This window comes from Anomaloglossus baeobatrachus, chromosome 3, assembly GCF_048569485.1.
Source record: "Anomaloglossus baeobatrachus isolate aAnoBae1 chromosome 3, aAnoBae1.hap1, whole genome shotgun sequence".
Classification (NCBI taxonomy): domain Eukaryota; kingdom Metazoa; phylum Chordata; class Amphibia; order Anura; family Aromobatidae; genus Anomaloglossus; species Anomaloglossus baeobatrachus.
In genome coordinates, this window is record NC_134355.1 from 147,042,486 (window position 1) to 147,068,591 (window position 26,106).

The following is a 26,106-nucleotide window of genomic DNA, read 5'->3' on the forward strand; positions in this document are numbered from 1 at the left end:
CACTAATGGAATACAACAGCCAGTTCTATGATGCCACTAAATGGCAGTATTTTTTGCTATCATTATAGCTTATTAAAAACAGAGCAAGAGGGTGTCCTGCACAGGTGCTAGAAATAGCTTGGCACCAGTGGGGCAGTAATGGAATACAACAGCCAGTTCTATGATGCCACTAAATGGCAGTATTTTTTGCTATCATTATAGCTTATTAAAAACAGAGCAGGAGGGTGTCCTGCACAGGTGCTGCACATAGATTTGCACCAGTGGGGCACTAATGGAGTACAACAGCCACTTCTTGTATGCCACTAGGTACACTGACTGTTTGCTAGTATAATGGCTTAGTTAAAAAAAGTTTGAGTGTGCAATGCAGGCAGAGGTGCTGCAAATATCTTTGCAATAGTGTGACTAGACAAAAGTACAATAGCCACGTTTAGGATGCCACTAGGTACACTGACTGTTTGCTAGTATAATGGCTTAGTTAAAAAGAGTTTGAGTGTGCAATGCAGGCAGAGGTGCTGCAAATATCTTTACAATAGTGTGAATAGACAAAAGTACAATAGCCACGTTTAGGATGCCACTAGGTACACTGACTGTTTGCTAGTATAATGGCTTAGTTAATAAAAGTTTGAGTGTGCAATGCAGGCAGAGGTGCTGCAAATATCTTTACAATAGTGTGAATAGACAAAAGTACAATAGCCACGTTTAGGATGCCACTAGGTACACTGACTGTTTGCTAGTATAATGGCTTAGTTAAAAAAAGTTTGAGTGTGCAATGCAGGCAGAGGTGCTGCAAATATCTTTACAATAGTGTGAATAGACAAAAGTACAATAGCCACGTTTAGGATGCCACTAGGTACACTGACTGTTTGCTAGTTTAATGGCTTAGTTAAAAAGAGTTTGAGTGTGCAATGCAGGCAGAGGTGCTGCAAATATCTTTACAATAGTGTGAATAGACAAAAGTACAATAGCCACGTTTAGGATGCCACTAGGTACACTGACTGTTTGCTAGTATAATGGCTTAGTTAAAAAAAGTTTGAGTGTGCAATGCAGGCAGAGGAGCTGCAAATATCTTTACAATAGTGTGAATAGACAAAAGTACAATAGCCACGTTTAGGATGCCACTAGGTACACTGACTGTTTGCTAGTATAATGGCTTAGTTAAAAAAAGTTTGAGTGTGCAATGCAGGCAGAGGTGCTGCAAATATCTTTGCAATAGTGTGACTAGACAAAAGTGCAATAGCCACGTTTAGGATGCCACTAGGTACACTGACTGTTTGCTAGTATAATGGCTTAGTTAAAAAAAGTTTGAGTGTGCAATGCAGGCAGAGGTGCTGCAAATATCTTTGCAATAGTGTGACTAGACAAAAGTACAATAGCCACGTTTAGGATGACACTAGGTACACTGACTGTTTGCTAGCATAATGGCTTAGTTAAAAAGAGTTTGAGTGTGCAATGCAGGCAGAGGTGCTGCAAATATCTTTACAATAGTGTGAATAGACAAAAGTACAATAGCCACGTTTAGGATGCCACTAGGTACACTGACTGTTTGCTAGTATAATGGCTTAGTTAAAAAGAGTTTGAGTGTGCAATGCAGGCAGAGGTGCTGCAAATATCTTTACAATAGTGTGAATAGACAAAAGTACAATAGCCACGTTTAGGATGCCACTAGGTACACTGACTGTTTGCTAGTATAATGGCTTAGTTAAAAAAAGTTTGAGTGTGCAATGCAGGCAGAGGTGCTGCAAATATCTTTACAATAGTGTGAATAGACAAAAGTACAATAGCCACGTTTAGGATGCCACTAGGTACACTGACTGTTTGCTAGTATAATGGCTTAGTTAAAAAGAGTTTGAGTGTGCAATGCAGGCAGAGGTGCTGCAAATATCTTTACAATAGTGTGAATAGACAAAAGTACAATAGCCACGTTTAGGATGCCACTAGGTACACTGACTGTTTGCTAGTATAATGGCTTCATTAAAAAAAGTTTGAGTGTGCAATGCAGGCAGAGGTGCTGCAAATATCTTTACAATAGTGTGAATAGACAAAAGTACAATAGCCACGTTTAGGATGCCACTAGGTACACTGACTGTTTGCTAGTATAATGGCTTAGTTAAAAAGAGTTTGAGTGTGCAATGCAGGCAGAGGTGCTGCAAATATCTTTACAATAGTGTGACTAGACAAAAGTACAATAGCCACATTTAGGATGCCACTAGGTACACTGACTGTTTGCTAGTATAATGGCTTAGTTAAAAAAAGTTTGAGTGTGCAATGCAGGCAGAGGTGCTGCAAATATCGTTGCAATAGTGTGACTAGACAAAAGTACAATAGCCACGTTTAGGATGCCACTAGGTACACTGACTGTTTGCTAGTATAATGGCTTAGTTAAAAAAAGTTTGAGTGTGCAATGCAGGCAGAGGTGCTGCAAATATCTTTACAATAGTGTGAATAGACAAAAGTACAATAGCCACGTTTAGGATGCCACTAGGTACACTGACTGTTTGCTAGTATAATGGCTTAGTTAAAAAAAGTTTGAGTGTGCAATGCAGGCAGAGGTGCTGCAAATATCTTTACAATAGTGTGAATAGACAAAAGTACAATAGCCACGTTTAGGATGCCACTAGGTACACTGACTGTTTGCTAGTTTAATGGCTTAGTTAAAAAGAGTTTGAGTGTGCAATGCAGGCAGAGGTGCTGCAAATATCTTTACAATAGTGTGAATAGACAAAAGTACAATAGCCACGTTTAGGATGCCACTAGGTACACTGACTGTTTGCTAGTATAATGGCTTAGTTAAAAAAAGTTTGAGTGTGCAATGCAGGCAGAGGAGCTGCAAATATCTTTACAATAGTGTGAATAGACAAAAGTACAATAGCCACGTTTAGGATGCCACTAGGTACACTGACTGTTTGCTAGTATAATGGCTTAGTTAAAAAAAGTTTGAGTGTGCAATGCAGGCAGAGGTGCTGCAAATATCTTTGCAATAGTGTGACTAGACAAAAGTACAATAGCCACGTTTAGGATGCCACTAGGTACACTGACTGTTTGCTAGTATAATGGCTTAGTTAAAAAAAGTTTGAGTGTGCAATGCAGGCAGAGGTGCTGCAAATATCTTTGCAATAGTGTGACTAGACAAAAGTACAATAGCCACGTTTAGGATGACACTAGGTACACTGACTGTTTGCTAGCATAATGGCTTAGTTAAAAAGAGTTTGAGTGTGCAATGCAGGCAGAGGTGCTGCAAATATCTTTACAATAGTGTGAATAGACAAAAGTACAATAGCCACGTTTAGGATGCCACTAGGTACACTGACTGTTTGCTAGTATAATGGCTTAGTTAAAAAGAGTTTGAGTGTGCAATGCAGGCAGAGGTGCTGCAAATATCTTTACAATAGTGTGAATAGACAAAAGTACAATAGCCACGTTTAGGATGCCACTAGGTACACTGACTGTTTGCTAGTATAATGGCTTAGTTAAAAAAAGTTTGAGTGTGCAATGCAGGCAGAGGTGCTGCAAATATCTTTACAATAGTGTGAATAGACAAAAGTACAATAGCCACGTTTAGGATGCCACTAGGTACACTGACTGTTTGCTAGTATAATGGCTTAGTTAAAAAGAGTTTGAGTGTGCAATGCAGGCAGAGGTGCTGCAAATATCTTTACAATAGTGTGAATAGACAAAAGTACAATAGCCACGTTTAGGATGCCACTAGGTACACTGACTGTTTGCTAGTATAATGGCTTCATTAAAAAAAGTTTGAGTGTGCAATGCAGGCAGAGGTGCTGCAAATATCTTTACAATAGTGTGAATAGACAAAAGTACAATAGCCACGTTTAGGATGCCACTAGGTACACTGACTGTTTGCTAGTATAATGGCTTAGTTAAAAAGAGTTTGAGTGTGCAATGCAGGCAGAGGTGCTGCAAATATCTTTACAATAGTGTGACTAGACAAAAGTACAATAGCCACGTTTAGGATGCCACTAGGTACACTGACTGTTTGCTAGTATAATGGCTTAGTTAAAAAGAGTTTGAGTGTGCAATGCAGGCAGAGGTGCTGCAAATATCTTTACAATAGTGTGAATAGACAAAAGTACAATAGCCACGTTTAGGATGCCACTAGGTACACTGACTGTTTGCTAGTATAATGGCTTAGTTAAAAAGAGTTTGAGTGTGCAATGCAGGCAGAGGTGCTGCAAATATCTTTACAATAGTGTGAATAGACAAAAGTACAATAGCCACGTTTAGGATGCCACTAGGTACACTGACTGTTTGCTAGTATAATGGCTTAGTTAAAAAAAGTTTGAGTGTGCAATGCAGGCAGAGGTGCTGCAAATATCTTTACAATAGTGTGAATAGACAAAAGTACAATAGCCACGTTTAGGATGCCACTAGGTACACTGACTGTTTGCTAGTATAATGGCTTAGTTAAAAAGAGTTTGAGTGTGCAATGCAGGCAGAGGTGCTGCAAATATCTTTACAATAGTGTGAATAGACAAAAGTACAATAGCCACGTTTAGGATGCCACTAGGTACACTGACTGTTTGCTAGTATAATGGCTTCATTAAAAAAAGTTTGAGTGTGCAATGCAGGCAGAGGTGCTGCAAATATCTTTACAATAGTGTGAATAGACAAAAGTACAATAGCCACGTTTAGGATGCCACTAGGTACACTGACTGTTTGCTAGTATAATGGCTTAGTTAAAAAGAGTTTGAGTGTGCAATGCAGGCAGAGGTGCTGCAAATATCTTTACAATAGTGTGACTAGACAAAAGTACAATAGCCACGTTTAGGATGCCACTAGGTACACTGACTGTTTGCTAGTATAATGGCTTAGTTAAAAAAAGTTTGAGTGTGCAATGCAGGCAGAGGTGCTGCAAATATCGTTGCAATAGTGTGACTAGACAAAAGTACAATAGCCACGTTTAGGATGCCACTAGGTACACTGACTGTTTGCTAGCATAATGGCTTAGTTAAAAAGAGTTGGAGTGTGCAGAGGACAGGAGGGTACAGTGCCAGGATTGTGGGGCTCTGGGTAGAGGAATGGAAGCCTGCCTTTCTATTCCCTCCTAATGGTGAAATGCAGCGACGAAATTCCTGACCTTGGCTACACAGACGCTGTCTCTGTTTTCAGGACCTGTCACCTATGGCTCTGACCCTGCCGGTTTGAGCCCTTAAAAGGACTGATAGAAAGTGGTCTCCCTAAGCTGTCTAACGCTGTGTATGGAGCGCATACAGCTGTATCGGCGATAGGACTCAGGAGGACGGAGCTGCGACAGTGATGTCTGACACCAAAGACGCAGAAGAGGTAATGGCGTCCTGGAGGAAAATGTCCGGTTTTATAATGCAGGGACATGTGACATGGACATCCTATCACACATGCCGTTGCTTCTCTGGCTAAAAGTCCACTTAGCTGTGTGTGTGTCTGGGATTGGCTGACATGCTGGCCCGCCCCACTACACACGCGCGCTTAGGGAAGGAAGACAAGGAAAAAAAAAAAATGGCGATCGCCATTATAGAAACAGCAGTGATCTGAAGGCGCTGTTCACGCACACTATACACTGAAATGTCATAATAGTGTGATTCACAGAGTGACTTACACTATTACAGCGGAAACCAAGCTAGGAATTAGCTGTTTTTTTGCTGCTAGAACCGTTCTCGAACATTTCTAGAACTATCGAGCTTTTGCAAAAAGCTCGAGTTCTAGTTCGATCTAGAACAGGCCCCAAAATCACTCGAGCCTAGAACTGGAGAACCTCGAGCCTCGAACCGCGCTCAACTCTAGTTATTACTGGGAGGATCGTACAAGCATACATCAACTTTTCGTATCAAGCAAATGTTTTTACGTTTAACCTTGCTGAAAAGGAGCGGCAGCATATGAGGCGTCGGCTTCGCCGTTTCTGGGTCCACCCCATCAATGATGTTCGTGTATCCTGTGGCGTTTTTACCACACTCTATTTAGAGTTAAGGAGCAATCTGGACAAGTTTTTCCGATATGTTAGAATGTCTGCGGCGATGTTTGACAACTTGGTGGAGCCTCTCATCCATCGCAACTACACATTTTGCCGGCTGGCAATAACTCCTGCAGAGCGTCTCATGATCACTCTCAGGTAAAAATCAAAAATTGTATTGTGCTACCCATCATGTGATGTAATTGTTGTTTTTTGGGACTGTTAATTAATTGTTATATCCCTGAACAGTCCAGTAGTCAAGGGTCCTACAGTCAATATCCCTAAGGGCAGCACTTTACCCTAAGTTAGTTGAATCTGTATTGACATATAGTTCTGTATATATAGTACTGCCCCTTCCTATATTAGTGAGGAGGTTGTCAACCCTCTACCCCTAATTGACCTGACGCGTTTCCCCTTCCAACAGAAGGTTCCTCAGGGGTCATCAAAAAGTAGTGTAGAGAAATAATATAAATACTTTATACATTATCTTCCAATCATATAGTGAATACAGACATAGTTTTTGTAATCTCCCCAAACAAAGTACATCATACAGATAATCTTCAGGTTATACAGTGAGTGTACATATGACTATTATAGTCTCGTCTGGTAATAGCATATCCTTAGGCGGGCTTTGCACACTATGACATTGCAGGTGCGGTGTCGGTGGGGTCAAATTGAAAATGACGCACTTCCAGCATAGCATGCGACATCGTAGTGTGTAAAGGCTCGATGATACGATTAACGAGCGCAAAAGCGTCGTAATCGTATCATCGGTGCAGCGTCAGCGTAATCCATGATTACGCTGACGCGACAGTCCGATGTCGTTCCTCGCTCCTGCGGCAGCACACATCGCTGTGTGTGAAGCCGCAGGAGCGAGGAACATCTCCTACCGGCGTCACTGCGGCTTCCGTAGGATATGCGGAAGGAAGGAGGTGGGCGGGATGTTTACATCCCGCTCATCTCCGCCCCTCCGCTCCTATTGGCCAACTGCCGTCTGACGTCGCTGTGACGCCGCACAACCCGCCCCCTTAATAAGGAGGCGGGTCGCCGGCCAGAGTGACGGTCGCAGGACAGGTGAGTCCATGTGAAGCTGCCGTAGCGATAATGTTCGCTACGGCAGCTATCACAAAGATATCGCAGTTGCGACGGGGGCGGGCACTATCGCGCTCGGCATCGCAGCATCGGCCTGCGATGTCGCAGCATGCAAAGTACCCCTTAGACTCCAAAAATTGCCAGGTGATGCAGAGTTTCATAAAATATTAGTGTGGATGTTGTCTCCACGTGGGTTCTGCAGAGACTGGGAACGCTCCGAATACCACAGGGATCCCCAACTACAGGCTGGTATATTATTCAGAGTTCTAAAACTATTTGGACCGGACATATCAATTTTATCCTGGAGGGTTCTTAGTCTATCCATTTGCATTTTCAGAGAAAGGAAAAATGCTTTTTGAAGGGGAATTATGAATGGACATGTCATTTATAGGTGACACCATCATTCACCCAGAACTTACAGCTTTGTCCCAGATAAGGTGACAAAATCTGAAAAATATATGTGTAAACATTTTTTTTTGCTCTGTAACATCCACACTAATATTTTATAAAACTCTGCATCACCTGGCAATTTTTGGAGTCTAAGGATACAATATTACCAGAGGAGACTATAATAGTCATATGTACACTGACTGTATAACCTGAAGATTATCTGTATGATGTACTTTGTTTGGGAAGATTACAAAAACTATGTCTGTATTCACTATATGATTGGAGTATAATGTATAAAGTATTTGTATTATTTCTCTATACTACTTTTTGATGACCTCTGAGGAACCTTCTGTTGGAAGGGGAAACGCGTTGGGTCGATTAGGGGTAGAGGGTTGACAACCTCCTCACTATTAGGGCTAAGCCACACGGCGAGAAAATCGGTGCGAGTGGAGTGCGATTAAACATCGCATTCCCCTCGGACCAATTCTAGCCTGTGTGTCAGCACACATGGGCGATTATTTTCTCAGCCCTAATCGGACTGAGAAAACAATCGCAGCATGCTGCGATTGTAAGCTGAGTCTCTTTCTCTCGCACCCATTCAAGTGAATGGGGCGAGAGAAAAATCGCACTGCACTCGCGGTACACCGGTGTACTGCTAGTGCAGTGCGAGAATGGCTATAGCCGGCTACGCAGGAGAGAGGCAGAGAAATCCCTCCCTCCCCTCCTGAGTGCCGGCCCGCCCCCCGCAGCTGAGGTCTGCTCGCACGAACGGACCTCAGTTGCAAGGACACAGGCATGACACTCGGCTCTGCTGTACTGCCAGCACGAGCCGAGTCTCATGCAAGTGGATCGCAGTAGTGCCCGTGTGGCCCCAGCCATATAGGAAGTGGCAGTATATACAGAACTATATCTCAATACAGAACCAACTAACTTAGGATAAAGTGCTGCCCTTAGGGATCTTAACTGTAGGACCCTTGACTACTGGACTGTTCAGGGATATACTTCCGTACTATGCCTTACTGACATTTGTTCTTGCTCCTAAATTGGGGAAACACATAGGACTTCAATAATAAGGGGGATATATGTTTTGAATTGTTGTATGGCACTATATGGATATTTTCTATACAATGTGGAAGTGTGTTTTTTAATTAATTGCTTCTGTTAATAAAATTAATATTTTATAAATTAAGGAGTTTTTAGTCTGTGAACCAGTTTTGAGCTCTCCTTGTATTAGCTTTTTTGTGATAATTAATTGTTATGTTTTTATTTTACAGATTTTTGGCCACTGTGAGTCTTATTCTTCGCTGCATTACCAGTTCCGTGTAGGAATCTCAACTATTTCCGGCATCGTAACCACCACTTGCCGTGCATTATGGGATTCCTTAAATGCTGAATATATTCCGCAACCAACGTCACAACTCTGGATGTCCACAGCAGCCCAGTTTTATGAAATCTGTGACTTCCCCAATTGCTGCGGTGCGGTGGACGGAAAGCATGTTCGGATAGTGAAGCCAGCAAACACCGGATCCGAACACTTCAATTATAAGAAGTTCTTTTCAGTTGTCCTGATGGCTATTGCCGATGCAAAATATAAATTCCTGGCAGTGGACCAAGGAGCCTATGGCAGAAGTAATGACTCACAGGTTTTTAAAACCTCTATCATGGGCCGCAATCTATATGGAGACCAATTCAGCTTCCCACCACCAAGCCCACTTCCCCAAACTTCTGGTCCACCCCTGCCTTTTGTCTGCCTTGGCAACGCGGCATTCCAGTTGGACAAACACCTTCTCAAACCCTACTCTAGTCGTGGGTTGTCATACGAGCAGAAAATATTCAACTACCGATTGAGTCGTGCAAGGCGCATGGTTGAGTGCATGTTTGGCCTCCTTATGGCGTGTTATGGCGAGTTATGATGACCACTGCAATAAATTTAAAAGTCAACACCGTGGATGATATCATCAAAGCCTGTGTCGTGTTACATAATTATCTATTACCCAATGGAGTGACTCCAGTCGAAGATGAACTGTCCAATAGTAATCTGCCAGACTACGCAAACATTACCTTCCGCAGTGGTAGGGAAATTATTGCAATCCGCGACAAATTTGCTGCCTATTTTATCTCTGAAGAAGGGCGACTTGAGTGGCAGGACAGAATGATCTGATTTTTTTTTTCTTAAAGTTTACGCGTTTTTCAGGCATTCATAGTGGTAAAAATTGCAATAATTCCAATTGGAGATTTTATTAAAATTGTAAGAGTGTATTTCATACTTGATTATATTGTTTGTCAAGCGTTATGTCATGAAAACCACATGGTAATGTTAATAAAGACAAATGTTGAAGAAATGTGTTAGTTCATTAAAAACCAGAGACAAAATATAAGTGAAATAAAACAGAATTTATTAAATTAAAATAGACATGATATAAAATAAATTTAGAAATTAAAGTATCTATGTGGGGTGGAGATATTGCTGGAGTTGCTCGCAGGACTGACCCCTTCAACATGCGGTGTATTAAGTGAGGATGGGGAAGGAGAAGGTTGGGTTATGGTTGCAGCAGGTGAGGGAGTGGAAAAAGCAAGGGAAGTAGTGGGATAAAATGGTGTACTTACAGAAGATGGCTGAGGGCTAGGAGATGGCTGAGGGCTTGGAGATGGCTGAGGGCTGGGAGATGGGTGATGTACGGAAGGGGTATAGGTGGGTATGGCAAAAGATGGTTGGGTTTGGATTAAGAGGGGTGAAGAAGTGGAATGCTGGTATGGGGAATGGAGTGAAGGTGTAGAAGACAGTGAAGAAGGACATGGACTTGTGACAGGCATGACATGAGGAGACAGGGAATGAAGGGATGTTTGGACAGGGTAAGTATGCTGGGAAGGGATTGTGTGCTGGGTGGGTAGTGAAGAGTGGTAATAATGGGGAGGTGGCTGGTAATGGGCAGGGGGCATAATCGGGGCAGGGGGCTGGATCGGGGCAGGGGGCTGAATCGGGGCAGGTGGCTGAATCGGCGCAGGGGGCTGAATCGGGGCAGGGGGCTGAATCGGGGCAGGGGGTGGAGGAGGAGGTGCTGTGGCATGAGATGGTGCACTGGTGGTAGGGGGTAGTGGATTCAGTAGCATAATAGCATTCTGGAAAGCCCTTATCACATGTATTTGCTGTTTAGACGGTAGGTTTTCCAGCTGACCGATTACTGAATGAAAATAATGCTGACTAGGTGTTTGTCTTACAGCTGAAAGCACCTGATCCATCTTGCTGGTCAACTCCTGTAAACTATGGTTTATCAGGTTGAAGCCAGCAATAATTTGGTCAGATAATACTTTAATAAAACTATGGATGGATGTATTCAGATGTAAGAATTTGGCGCTGCCCCTATCCTGTCCCCTTGGTCGCTGTCGCCCAGAACCTAACGCGGTTCTAGTGTCGGGAGCATCAGAGGGGTTGGATAAGGGAACACCTACACGCTGACCAGCCTCATGTAATGAGGTCTGCCAGTATGCTGAGGGGCAGGGTGGGTAAGATGGGAAAAATGGTACGGTAGATTGTGAGGGATCAGAGGTAGAGGTGGATGGGACGGAGGGATCAGAAGTAGAGGTGGAAGGGATGGAGAGAGCAGAAGAGGGATCGCCAGACATGTTGGAGGGGTCACCGGTAATGGTCACTTGTGGGATCACTCCAGGAGGTTGCTGGACGGATGCAGGCTCCAATGTGTTCGTGAATGTTCTGTGTGAGAAAAACAAAAAGAAAAAAAAATTCAATGAAAATTGGGTTCTGAACTTTACACTAAAATGCTGTTGGAGACAATTTTTTGACAATTAAAATACATTACAAAATCAACCAAAAACAGTTTAATTACCTTCTTGGCAGCATCGTGTTTCTAAGGAATTCAAGGGCTCTGGCATATCTGTATTGGAAGCCCTTGTGTCCTGCCAAACCACTTGGAGCCTGCGTCTCCATGTTTAAGTCCCTCCTGAAGTGATCACGTAGTGACAGCCACCGTATTATCAGACGTCGCACTGAAAATAAAATAGAAACACAAGGTTAACCCTTGAATAGGGAATTTGACAACACCGATTTTTGAAGTAGTTTACTTACCTGCTTTGGATTTTGTCCTGTCATTGAGATCCTCCCATCCCTCTATTACTTCGGAGGCAACCTGTTCCCAGAGCCGTCGGGTGATGACAGAATCAGCATGGCGGTGGTCTTGCATGTCCCACAACGGCTGCCAGGCATGGACGAGGTTGATGAGGAGGTCCACGTCTATACCCGTTTCCACCCCATCAGATTCCTCGTCCTGCTGCCGTTGTGAAACCTGTGGCAAGTACGAAAAAAATATATAAAACCTGATATTAGTTATAATGCATTGTATACATTTTAGTTACCAAAAAATGTTCTACAATAAATACTCACACGCTGTCGACCACTGCCGCGCCCTCGACAACCCCGGGAGCCCCTGGGATGATCTCTACGACGGACAGGCAATGCAACCTGAAAAAAGAAAAAATACATTACAGATAGACACATCTATAGTTTTACTTTTAAATATGTCATGCATGATATGGTAATTATAGCAACTTGTGATTTTTTTTGGAAATTTGTCGTGTTAGCATGTGTGGTGTAATGGTTATGATGTCATTGTTGTGGATTTACTTACATCCTGCGAGCCTTCGCCACTATTTTCTACACCCCGTCCTGCTTCTGGCACCCCCGGTTCGGCATCAGCCTCCTCCTAAATACAAATTAAAAAATTGTTAGTACTAGTTTCATTCAACATATTAAAAAAAAAAAATGTACTTGAAAATTTCACCTCCACTCGCTGACGCCTTTCAGGGGGGCTGTCATCAGAAGACATTCTATAGAATCTTTTCCTTTAGTTCTATTGGAGAAAAAAAGACCACATTATAAATATAAAGCTTTAGACCACTCACCTGTACAGTTGGGGTGAAGAGATACTTACATGGGTACCTAGAAAGTTGGGCGTCTGGCTGGCTGGGTTGCTGCCGCTGGTTGGGCTGGCTGGGTTGCTGCCGCTGGTTGGTGTTTGGTCTATTGGAGAAAAAAACACCGCATTAAAAAAATAAAGAGCTTTGGAGCACTCACCTGTTCAGTTGGGCTGAAGAGATGCTTACATGGGTACCTAGAAAGTTGGGCGTCTGGCTGGCTGGGTTGCTGCCGCTGGTTGGCCTGGCTGGGTTGCTGCCGCTGGTTGGGCTGGCTGGGTTGCAGCCGCTGGTTGGTGTTTAGTCTGTTGGAGAAAAAAAAATACAAAATTTGTATGAGTTTTGGCAAATAAAAAAACAAAAAAAAAAAACAACAAAACCCCACAAATTAAAATTAGCACCATAACAAACCTTACCACCATTACCAATCAATAGCCACACCCTAATCCCACCTACTATTACCAAACAGTAGCCCCACCCTAACCCACCTCCCATTACCAAACAATAGCCCCACCCAACCCAACTCCCATGACCAAACAATAGACCCACCTCCCATTACTAAACAATAGCCCGACCCTAACCCACCTCCCCTTACCAAACAATAGACCCACCCTAACCCAACTCAACTCCATTAATCCAATTTCCGCTCAATTTCACTAATTTGAATGTTTTTTCCAACACACAAAATTAACCAATAAACATTGTTGAAAAAAGGAAAAATATGCAAAACAATCTTATACAAATACATACACTAAAAAGGCGGTAAATTACTCAACAAACCAATAATTGGGTACATTTTTATTATTATTGTTTTTTAAATGTTTTTGGATACAGAAAGGAGCATAAGCTCTTTATTTAACATTCAAGAATAATATTAACAGTGAAAAAAAAATAATAAATAAATTAAAAAAAAAAAAAAAAGGATAGGTAAACTAAATATGGGGACTATGGGTCACTGATTTTTCTCACCTCTGCAATTGTCCTCCAGTTCTCCCAGATATTTTCTCCTGGTCTGATTTCTTCAGAGATGGTCTTCAATGATTCACAGCAGCTCTCAGTATCCAAAGGCATTGTTTGCTGCTTTGAATTAGGGCTCTTATATAGCTTTCCAGAGAATGAACCTTGACATAGTGATTGGTCTTTAGTCTGGGCATGCTCAGTAGAAAATAGCGGAATCCAGCAGCGGATTCCGTTCTTAAGCACTTAGCAATGGAATCTGCTACCATAGGGAACCATTATAAATTTTAACGGAAGCAACGGAATCCGCTGGTCGGCGTCATTTTGATGCAAGCAAAGAATGTTACATTCAGAGTTGCTTCCGCTCGGCGGAAGCAACGGAGCGTCGGCCAACGGAAGCAACGCAGGTACTTTTGGCACAATCCGTCATCAATGCAAGTCTATGGGAAACAGCGGAATCCGGGACAGGGACAGGCAGGTGTTGCGGTATCCAATTTACTGGTCAGTACGGGCTCAGCTCTTTGACGTTTATATGATTTACAGGGATTACCTTTCTAGTTGGTAGGCTGCTTGACTGTTTAAAGCCCCAATAGACTTTTGGTTTGCTCCTTGGCATTAAAGTGCAAAACTATCTGCTTACAATATTATTGTCAAATGTTGCTGACCTGTTTCTGCATGAACTGTTTATAATCACTTTTTGTTCTATGATACCAGCTCACCCATTTTTGAGGATCTACTGCTGTGAATTTTGCTATTGATAATGTTGTGTATTTTATATGTGAAATAAAATTTAAATTTTTTTATTATTTGGAGTTGTACCACTCTTTCTCTTTGGCGCAACATTTCATAACATGTTGCAAGAATTGAAAAAAATAAAGCCTGTTGTAGATAAAATCATTCCAGGGAAGGAAGGGAGTACATTTTTGCCAAACAAATGTGACTTTTCAAAAGTCGCAAATGACTAATGAGGCAAAAAAGCTAGGAAACATTAAACCTTGTCCACAATGGAAAACTAACCCCCCCCCAGAGAAACACATAAAATGGTTACTTTAAAAAGGCATTAATTAAAAGAATTAGGCTCAACAACTGGCATAAAATATCAAACAATAGCCCAAAATAGGTGCAAATGCAATAATAAATGAGGCCCAAAGACTAGGGATGGGCAAACCCGAACTGTAAAGTTCAAGGTTCATACTGAACGCATGGTGTTCGTGCACACGATCCCAAACACAAGCTTTCTGGGAAGTTCTTGCTACAGTTCAGGTCCAGTTTGGTCCAGGGGCTGTAAAAAAAGCACATTTTTAAAAAACATTGTGATTATACTTACAGGGTCCTGCGACGCGCCCTGCAGACCGTCTCCCGGGCGCTTTTGCTTCCGCGTCCGATCATTGCTGTGCAGCCCGGTAACCAGCACTGATTTACAGGACCTGCCATGATGTCATAGCCATGTAACCAGTCTGGTGTGAATGTTGTACAGACATTGGGTTATACTGGTCACATGGCTTTAACATCCTGGCAGGTCCTGTTAACGTCTGGGGGTATGCACTGCACTGCTCGTTACTCGGTAGTCTTTTGTCTTTGGCCGTGTTCGTGGCAACCTCAGGGTTCACCTGAGTCCATGGCTCATAGACTCGATTGAACTTTGACTGTCACTGTGCGAGTGTTGCATCAGCATCACCCGGTACATCTGCACTCTGTCCTGACAGGAGCGGTTGGCTGCATGTATTTCCATGCAGCTGAGGTGCTCCTGTCAGGAGAGTGTCAGGTAGTACCGGCTGATAACGATGCTAGGCACAAGTGGAATCATACCCTCACTGTAAGCCTGCTTCTCGCTCTGTACAGAGCAATGTAGCAGAGCTGACAATGCTCTCTGCTTCCCTCTCTGTAGAGCGGCTGGTCTTTACAGAGTGATGAAGCAAAGTTGACATGGTTCTCACTGTGGACTACGTCAGACTAAGGAGTTTTTTTTTATAATAAATAGTCTCTAAATGTGTTTTTTGTTTTATTTCTAATAAAAAAATGTCTCTGTGTTGTGTTTTTTTACTGTTTACTAGAAATTCATGGTGGCCATATCTAATTTGGCGTGACACCATGAATTTCGGGCTTAGTACCATCTGAGAATACAAAGCTGGTATTAACCCCTTTATTACTCAGCGTGCCAGCACCATCAGGCCCACTGGACGAGACGGGTAAAGCGCCTGGAAATGGCGCTAGGAACCAAAGCGCCATTTCCAGGGGCGGCTGTGGGCTGCAGAGAATCTCAGCCCCCAGCTGTCTTGTTTTAAATGACTGGCAATCAAAATGCGGCAGGAGCCGACGCATTTTTTTTAATTATTTTTTTTTAAATAATAGAAAAACAACAAAACTTAATGGGCTTTTCCTGCATTTTGATTGGCAGCCAAGGTAAAGCCAGGCAGATGGGGGTGGCAGCCCGTAGCCATCTGCTTTATTTGCGCTGAGATTCAAAAATAGTGCGGAGCGTGATGTCATTTTTTTAAAATTACTTAATATCATACAACTATACATTGTATATATATATATAGATATATATCTATATATATATATATATATATATATACTAGAAGGTGGCCCGATTCTACGCATCGGGTATTCTAGAATTTACGTATTGTGTAGTTCAAGTATGATTTTTGTTATATATATATATAGATGTTGTTGTGTGTAGTTACCAAGTGTTTCTGTAGGGCGCTGTACATGTTCTGGGTGTTGTCTGGGTGTGGCGGGGGGTGAGAGCGGTGTTGTATGTGTGTTGCGTTGTTTGTGGAGCGCTGTGTGTCTGTAGCGTTGTGTGTGTGTGTGTTGCGCGGTTTGTGTGGGTGTGGTGTGTTTTGGGGGGAGGTATGTTTTGTGCAGTGTGTGTGTTGTGCCGTATGTGCGTATATTTATGTATGACGCGGTGTTTGTGTGTTGGGTGTTGTGTGTGTGCGGCGTTGTCTGTGTGTGTGGGTGTCTGTGTATGGCAGTGTTTGTGGTTCCCAGTGTGTGTGTGGTGTGTTGTGTGTGTGTGTTGGGGGGAGGTGTGCACCTCCCATCATGCTCCATCCCCCATGCTGCCCACCCCCCATCGTGCTCCATCCCCTATGCTGCGCATTCCCCATTGTGCTCCATCCCCGATGCTGCGCACCCCCCATCGTGCTCCATCCCCCATGCTGCGCACTCCCTATCGTGCTCCATCCCCCATACTGCGCACTCCCCATCGTGCTCCATCCTCCATGCTGCGCACCCCCCATCGTGCTACATCCCCCATGCTGCACACCCCATCGTGCTCCATCCCCCATGCTGCGCACCCCCCATCATGCTCCATCCCCCATGCTGCGCATTCCCCATCGTGCTCCATCCCCGATGCTGCGCACCCCCCATCGTGCTCCACCCCCCATGCTGCGCACTCCCCATCGTGCTCCATCCCCCATGCTGCACACCCCCCATCGTGCTACATCCCCCATGCTGCACACCCCATCGTGCTCCATCCCCCATGCTGTGCACCCCCCATCGTGCTCCATCCCCCATGCTGCGCATTCCCCATCGTGCTCCATCCCCGATGCTGCGCACCCCCCATCGTGCTCCACCCCCCCATGCTGCGCACTCCCCATCGTGCTCCATCCCCCATGCTGCGCACCCCCCATTGTGCTCCATCCCCCATGCTATAATAGTTCTCAGATTATACTCAGAGAGGAGTATAATAGGAGGAGTAGTCCTGGGGGGAGAGGAGTATAATGCCGGCTCCCTGCACATGTGTACCGGGAGCCGGTGTACGCTGGTAACTATGATACACATCGGGTAACTAAGGGACCTTAGTTACCCGATGTGTATAATGGTTACCAGCGTTCACCGGCTCCGTCAAGATCCCAGCATCGCAAGGTTATGTCTGGCGCTGCTGGAATCGTGACGGAGCCGGTGTACACTGGTAACTATGATACACATCGGGTAACTAAGGAACCTTAGTTACCCGATGTGTATAATGGTTACCAGCGTTCATCGGCTCCGTCACGATCCAAGCAGCGCAAGGTTATGTCTGGCGATGCGTGCGGAGGGCCGGGGCGAGTGGCCAATCCATGCAGAGGGCGGGGCCAGGCCGAGGCGAGCGACCAATCCGTGGGGGGGCGGAGCCGAGGCGAGGCGAGCGGCCAATCCGTGCGGGGGGGCGGGGCCATGGCGAGCCCAGCGGCCAATCAGCTTTGTGTCACCGTAAGGACATAATTTTGGAGCAAGACAGACAGACAGACAGACAGACAGAATAAGGCAATTATATATATAGAGATATATATATATATATATAGATATATATATATATATCTCTATATATATACATATACATATATACAGCTCTGGCAAAAATTAAAGGACCACTGCAAAATTTTCACTTTTTCTGATTTTTGTCTATATAACTATATTTTTGAAGTAAAATGTAGATTGTGCTTTTATTCTATAAACTACTACCAACATGTGTCTAAATTTCCAAGCAAAAAATTTTGTATTTATTTTCTGAAAATAGTAGTTTGTTAGGTGAGAAAAAAATGCAGGCCATAGGCATAATACTCTTTTGGGACGAGTATCGCAGTGATTATTTTATCACAAGTGGAAAAGAGCCCTGACAGTGAGGGTATGAATCCACTTGCGTCTTACATCGATATCAGCTAGTATGACCTAACGCTGTCCGGACAGCAGCACCTCAGCTGCATGGAAATAAATGCAGCCGACCGCTCCTGTCAGAATAGTGTGCGCCGTACTGGGTGACGCCGAAGCGACACTCGCACAGTCAAAGTTCAGTTAACAGGACCTTTCCATGACGTCATAGCCATGTGACTGGTCTGTAACCAGCGAGTTAATACAACATTCCCACCTGACTGGTCACATGGCTATGACGTCACGGAAGGATCTGTAAGTCAGTGCTGGCTACTGGGAGGGCACAACAAGGATTGGACGTTGAAGCAGAAGCTGCCGGGAGACAGAGTCTGCAGGACACATCGCGGGACCTGTAAGTATAATGACAGTGTTTATTATTAACCATATTCTTTATTTTACAGTTCCCCTTGCCCCATCCCATAACTGTAAAGCCAGAGTTCGGTGTTCGGACGCAAGTTTACGTTATCTCAGAACCCGAACTCGATCTTTACAAAACGTTCAGGTGAGGCTCCCGAACGCAAACATTGGGGGGTTCGCCCATTACTACCAAAGACCTGTTTTGATTTTGCACAAAATTCTTGAATCTGTAAACCACTTTGAATGTGGTATACAAAAACAACTTGAAAAGAACATAAATTATGAATTAGGTCACTAATGTACCACTGACCAGCAATACACACTGCCCAGAGGAAAGTCTTAAAGGGATTGCCCAGTCTGAATCTTCAAGTCTGCAGTGACTCTGTCCCACTCTTTGACTGCAGACTTGTGAATTCTCACATTGTATGTGTTGTGCACTGTGAGGATTCGCCAGTGTCTGAGGCATGAACAGTGGTCATGTGACTGTGAGTATGTGATATGCATAATGCCAGCCAGAATCTGACTAGATGCGCATGGACTTGCTCAACACAAGGGAAATGAGCAAGGTCACCTCCCTCTCGTTGAATTCTGGCTGGGAATGTGCATATCACATATTCAAAGCCACGTGTCTGCTGTTCCTGGTTCTAACACTGGCGAATCCTTACAGCGCACAGTGCATGCAATGTGAGGATTTACAAGTCTGCAATCACATAGAGTGACATATGTAGTGATTACAGACTTGTGGATTTAGATTGGAGTGATGACGAACTCTTCAGCTCCTACATATCCATGCATATTACTTGCGCAAAACCTATTATTTACGTGCATTACTTTCTTTCCATTCTTGTAGACTACATGCATTTTTTAGTCCAGCAGACAGATATTGCATGAACTAAACAGGGACAAGCGGGTGTTGCGGTACCTACATCACTGGTTAGTATAGGTTCAGTACCTAGGCTATATATATGCTATATAGTGACTATATCACTATAGGTTGTGGCGGATAGACTGTTAAAGCCCCCAATTGATATATGTTGTGCACTTTACTAATATAGTCTACTCATATACAGTTTGGTCCAGAAATATTTGGACAGTGACACAATTTTCGCGAGTTGGGCTCTGCATGCCACCACATTGGATTTGAAATGAAACCTCTACAACAGAATTCAAGGGCAGATTGTAACGTTTAATTTGAAGGTTTGAACAAAAATATCCGATAGAAATTGTAGGAATTGTACACATTTCTTTACAAACACTCCACATTTTAGGAGGTCAAAAGTAATTGGACAAATAAACCAAACCCAAACAAAATATTTTTATTTTCAATATTTTGTTGCAAATCCTTTGGAGGCAATCACTGCCTTAAGTCTGGAACCCATGGACATCACCAAACGCTGGTTTTCCTCCTTCTTAATGCTTTGCCAGGCCTTTACAGCCGCAGCCTTCAGGTCTTGCTTGTTATGTCATCAATAAACACAAGTGACCCAGTGCCATTGAAAGCCATGCATGCCCATGCCATCACATTGCCTCCACCATGTTTTACAGAGGATGTGGTGTGCCTTGGATCATGTGCCGTTCCATTTCTTCTCCAAACCTTTTTCTTCCCATCATTCTGGTACAGGTTGATCTTGGTCTCATCTGTCCATAGAATACTTTTCCAGAACTGAGCTGGCTTCATGAGGTGTTTTTCAGCAAATTTAACTCTGGCCTGTCTATTTTTGGAATTGATGAATGGTTTGCATCTAGATGTGAACCCTTTGTATTTACTTTCATGGAGTCTTCTCTTTACTGTTGACTTAGAGACAGATGCACCTACTTCACTGAGAGTGTTCTGGACTTCAGTTGATGTTGTGAACGGGTTCTTCTTCACCAAAGAAAGTATGCGGCGATCATCCACCACTGTTGTCATCCGTGAACGCCCAGGCCTTTTTGAGTTCCCAAGCTCACCAGTCAATTCCTTTTTTCACAGAATGTACCCGACTGTTGATTTTGCTACTCCAAGCATGTCTGCTATCTCTCTGATGGATTTTTTTTCAGCCTCAGGATGTTCTGCTTCACCTCAATTGAGAGTTCCTTAGACCGCATGTTGTCTGGTCACAGCAACAGCTTCCAAATGCAAAACCACACACCTGTAATCAACCCCAGACCTTTTAACTACTTCATTGATTACAGGTTAACGAGGGAGACGCCTTCAGAGTTAATTGCAGCCCTTAGAGTCCCTTGTCCAATTACTTATGGTCCCTTTAAAAAGAGGAGGCTATGCATTACAGAGCTATGATTCCTAAACCCTTTCTCCGATTTGGATGTGAAAACTCTCATATTGCAGCTGGGAGTGTGCACTTTCAGCCCATATTATATATATAATTGTATTTCTGAACATGTTTTTGTAAACAGCTAAAATAACAAAACTTGTGTCACTGTCCAAATATTTCTGGACCTAACTGTAGAGCATTACTGCCAACTGGTGCTGACCTGCTATTGTATGAACTTTAACTGTATACATATTGCTGTATGGTACCAGCTCACCCACTACTGAGGATTTTTGCTGTGAATTTATGTAAGTTTGGGTATTTTTGTGTTTATGTTTTAAATGTGAAATAAAAATTACTGTTTTTATTAAAATGGAGTCATACCACTTTTTCTCTGGTTTAACATTAATATAGTGGTTTCCAACACATGTTGTTTGGATTTGATCTAAATGAACAAACAGGATTTCAAACAAATGGATAAAATCTGAGAATAATCAAAGTGATATGTAAGTTGTCCTTCAAAAAAAAAAATCACTCATTTCTGCTCTCAAAGTTAAGATATTGTTTAGAGGCACATGAGAAATAGAGATAATGAAGAATGACTCCTAGCAGTCATAACTGGACAGATTGCAGTCAGTCTTTTCTTTTAGCAACATAGGGTTTTGTCAGGGAAAGATTGATGAGTAATTCCTCAGGGTCTAATTTTTTGGCTGTAGTATGACATACACCATTTCCTTCATAAATTCTTATCATCTCCATCAAGTTTTGGAAAATGCTTTAGAAAAAAATAAGATAAAAATCAGAAACAGACATTTTTCAAAGTGGCATTTATTTCAAAATGTAATCTTGGTAAATGATCGGTCCTGGTAAAATATTGGTCTTGGAATGTTTGATGTCCTGTTCAGTCAATTGGATTTAAATTAGGCAGTTTATAGTCTATGTTGTTCTAAGCTTTCAAATACTCTTTTATACAGTTAATTGAAAGTTTAACATTGAGCTTGAGTTCTACAGATTTTTATATTTGTCATTGAATAAACTTTTTCAAGAGATTGTGCCCTTTCTTTCAATATTATATTACAAATATGTCAATAAATTATATAGACAATGGCATACTACAGACCATGAGGCCATTATTAGGCAACACCAAGCACAAAGAGTGTTTAAACTAAATTATATTAATCCTAAGGCTGGATTCACATGTCCTGTACTCATCCGTTTTCACTGATCCATTAGAGATTTATTTCCCAAAAAGTTGTGCTTTTACAACTTTTTGTCTGTTGTTAAAAAACAGATGTCAGTCAGATCTGTTTTTAAAATGTGGAGTCTATGGACAAAGGATCCGTTAACGGATTTCTATTTATCGTCCATTTGTAAGAAAACAACAGATCTGTTACAAATGTAAGTGCAACGGAGGCTAAATAGCAATACATTAATGGATCCGTTGCCCATAGACTCTCATATTAAAAAAACAGATCCGGCAGAAAACAGTTTCCCAATTGATCCCTTCTAAGAGATGACTACAGGACATGTGAACTTAGACTGCAGAATAGCTGAATATGCAAATATGTATTTAGTACAACTAATATGGAAGACTGCTTGATAAGCTGTTAAACACTGTTGACATCGGAATATCCACATCCTATTTAGAGTAAAGGGTGCTTTACACGCTGCGACATCGCTAGCGATTGCTACTGATGTCGAGCATGATAGCACCCGCCCCCGTCATATGTGCGACATTTGGTGATCACTGCCGTAGCGAACATTATCACTATGGCAGCGTCCCACGCACATACCTTGTCAGCGACGTTGCTGTTACCGGCGAACAATCCCTCCTTCAAGGGGGAGGTGCGTTCGGCGTCACAGCGACATCACCGCGATATCACTAAGTGGTCGTCCAATAGAAGCGGAGGGATGGAGATGAGCGGGAGGTAACATCCCGCCCATCACCTTCCTTCCACATTGCCGGTGGACGCAAGTAAGGAGATGTTTGTCATTCCTGCGGTGTCACACATAGCGATGACAAACAACATCATACTTGCAGCAGCAACGATATTAAGGAAAGGAGCGACGTGTCAACGATCACCGTTTTTGGATGATTTTGCGATCGTTGATCGTCGCTCCTTGGTGTCACACACTGTGGTGTCGCTACCGGTGCTGGATGTCTGTCACTAACGACATGACCCCGACGATATATCGGTAGCGATGTCACAGCGTGTAAAGTACCCTTAAGGATTTAGGAATTACAGCTGTTTAATATTTAGCTGCCTCTTTTTCAAGGGACCAAAAGTAATTAGACAATTATCTTAAAAGCTCTTTATTGGGCTGCATGAGCTATTCCCTCATTAATACATAATTTTAGCAGGTAAAAGGTCTGGAGCTGAATCGAGATGCATTTGAAAGCTGTTGCTGAAAACACACAACATGCTATCAAACAAGTTGTCAATGGAAGAGAAACAGACCATGATAAGGCTAAGAAAATAATACCTCTATCAGAGAGATAACAGAAATGTTGGGAGTGCCCAAATCATTAATTGGATACATTCTCTAAAAAAAGAGGACACTGGTGAGGTTGGAATGCAAAAAAACCTGGATGTCCACAGAAGACAACAGTGATTGATGATTGCAGAATCCTTTACATAGTGAAGAAAAACCCCTTCAAAATCCCCTCAAGTAGGTGTTTCAGTATCTAAGTCTACCATAAAGAGAATACTTCATGAGAGCAAATACTGAGAATTCACTACAAGGTGCAAACCATTAATCAGCCTAAAAAGAGAAAGGCCAGATTAGACTTTGCCAAAAAACCTCTAAAGAAGCCACTCAGTTCTGGCAAAGCATTCTTTAGACAGATAAATCTAAAATCAACCTGTACCATAATGATTGGAAGAATAAAGCTTGGAAAGACTCATGATCCAAAGCACACCACATCCTCTGTAAAACATGGTGAAGGCAGTGTGATACCCGGGCATGCTTTGCTTCCAATGACACAAGGTCACTACTGTTTATTGATGATGTGACTGAAAACCGAAGCAAGCTGATGAATTCTGAAGTGTACGGAGTATAATTTCTGCTCAGATTTAACAAAATGCAGCAAGGTTGATGGTCCATACAGATGAACAATGACCCAAAACATACTGCAAAAGCAATTCAGGAGTTTTTTAACCCCTTAAGGACGAAGCCAGTTTTGTACTTAATGCCCAGGCCATTTTTTTGTAATTTTGACCAGTGTCCCTTTATAAGGCAATAACTCTGGAACGCTTCAATGGATCCCGGTGATTCTGAGATTGTTTTTTTGTGACATATTGGGCTTCATGTTAGAGGTAAATTTAGGATGATTTTTTTTTATTTTATTTGTGAAAAAATCTGAAATTTGAGAAAAAAATTTAAAATTTTGCAATTTTCAAACTTTTAATTTTTATGCCCATAAACCAGAGAGTTATGTCATACAAAATAGTTAATAAATAACATTTCCCACTTGTCTACTTTAGATCAGCGCAATTTTTGAAACAACATTTTTTGGGGTTAGAAAGTTAGAAGGGTTCAAAGTTCATCAGCAATTGCCCATTTTTTCAACAAAATTTACAAAACCATTTTTTAGGGACCACATCACATTTGAAGTGACTTTGAGAGGCCTAGGAGAAAGAAAATACCCAAAAGTGACACCATTCTAAAAACTGCACCCCTCAAGGTACTCAAAACCACATCCAAGAAGTTTATTAACCCTTCAGGTGCTTCACAGGAACTAAAGTAATGTGGAATGAAAAAAAAATAAAAATTAACATTTTACATAAAAATGTTGCTTTAGCACTAATTTTCTTACTTTTTCAAGAGGTAACACCAAAAATTGGACCTCACACTTTGTTACCCACTTTATTATGAACGCGACAAAAACCCCCCCAAATGTGGTCAGAAACCTTTGTTTGGGTAAATGGGAGGGCTTGGAACGAAAGGAGCAATATTTGAATTTTGGAAAGCAAAGTTGGCTGAAACAGATTGCGGGCACCATGTTGCATTTACAGATCCCCTAAGGTACCTAAACAGCAGGAACCCCCCTCAAGTGACCCCATTTGAAAACTAGATCCCTTAAGGTTTCTATCGAGGGGTATAGTGAGCATTTTAGACCCACAGGTACTTCACAGATTTTGATAACGTTACGTTGTCATATTGAAAATTGTAATTTTTTTCTCACAAATGTTGTTTTAGCATCAATTTTCTCACTTTTTCAAGAGGTAATTCCAAAAATGTTACCCACATGTCTGTTACCCACTTTTTTATGAGCGCGGTGAGACCTCACATGTGGTCTGAAACCTTTGTTTGGACAAATGGGAGGGCTTGGAATGAAAGGAGCAATATTTGAATTTTGGAAAGGAAATTTGGCTGAAAAAGATTGCGGGCACCATGTCACATTTGGAGAACCCCTAAGGTACGTAAACAGCAAAAAACCACCACAAGTGACCCCATATTGGAAACTAGGCCTCTCAAGGAATGAATCTAGATGTTTGGTGAGTACCCTGAACCCCCAGGTGCTTCACAGAAGTTTATAATGTTGAGCCATGAAAATAAAAAAATTAAATTTTACCACAAAATTGTTATTTCAACCAGGTAGCTTTTTTTTCACAAGGGTAACAGGAAAAAAAATCACCATGAAATTTATTGTGCAATTTCTCCTGAGTTTGGTGATATCTTATATGTGGTGGAAATCAACTGTTTGGGCACACGGCAGGGCTCGGAAGGGAAGGAGTGCAATTTGACTGCAAAATTGGCTGCAATCAATAGCGGACACCATGTTGCATTAGGAGAGCCCCTGAGGTGCCTAAACAGTAGAGGTCCCCCACAAGTGACCCCATTCTGGAAAATAGACCCCTCAAGGAATTTATCTAGATGTTTGGTGAGTACCCTGAACCCCCAGGTGCTTCACAGAAGTTTATAATGTTGAGCTGTGAAAATAAAAAAAATACATTTTTACCACAAAATTGTTACTTCAACCAGATAGCTTTTTTTTTTAACAAGAGTAAAAGGAAAAAAAGCAGCATAACATTTATTGTGCAATTTCTCTTGAGTATGCTGATACCTTATGTGAGGTGGAAATCAACTGTTTGGGTGAACAGCAGGGCTCAGAAGGGAAAAAGTGTCATTTGACTGAACATTTGGCTGGAATAATTAGTGGACGCTATGTCGCATTTGGAAAGCCCGTAAGGTGCCTAAACAGTGAAGGTCCCCCACAAGTGACCCTATTCTGGAAACAAGACACCTCAAGGCTTTTATCTAGGTGTATATTGAGCATTTTGAATCCACGAATACTTCACAGAATTTGAAAAGCTTAGGTTGCCATATTGAAAATTTTCATTTTTTTCACAAAAATGTTTCTTTAGCATGACATTTCTCACTTTTTCAAGAGGCAACAACAAAACATGGACCCCTCAGGTTGTTATCCAATTTCTTGTGAGTGTAGGGATGCCCCATATGTGGCCACAAACCTCTGTTTGGATAAATGGGAGGGCTTGGAATGGAAGAAGCACCATTTGAATTTTAGAAAAGTTGAAATAAATTGTG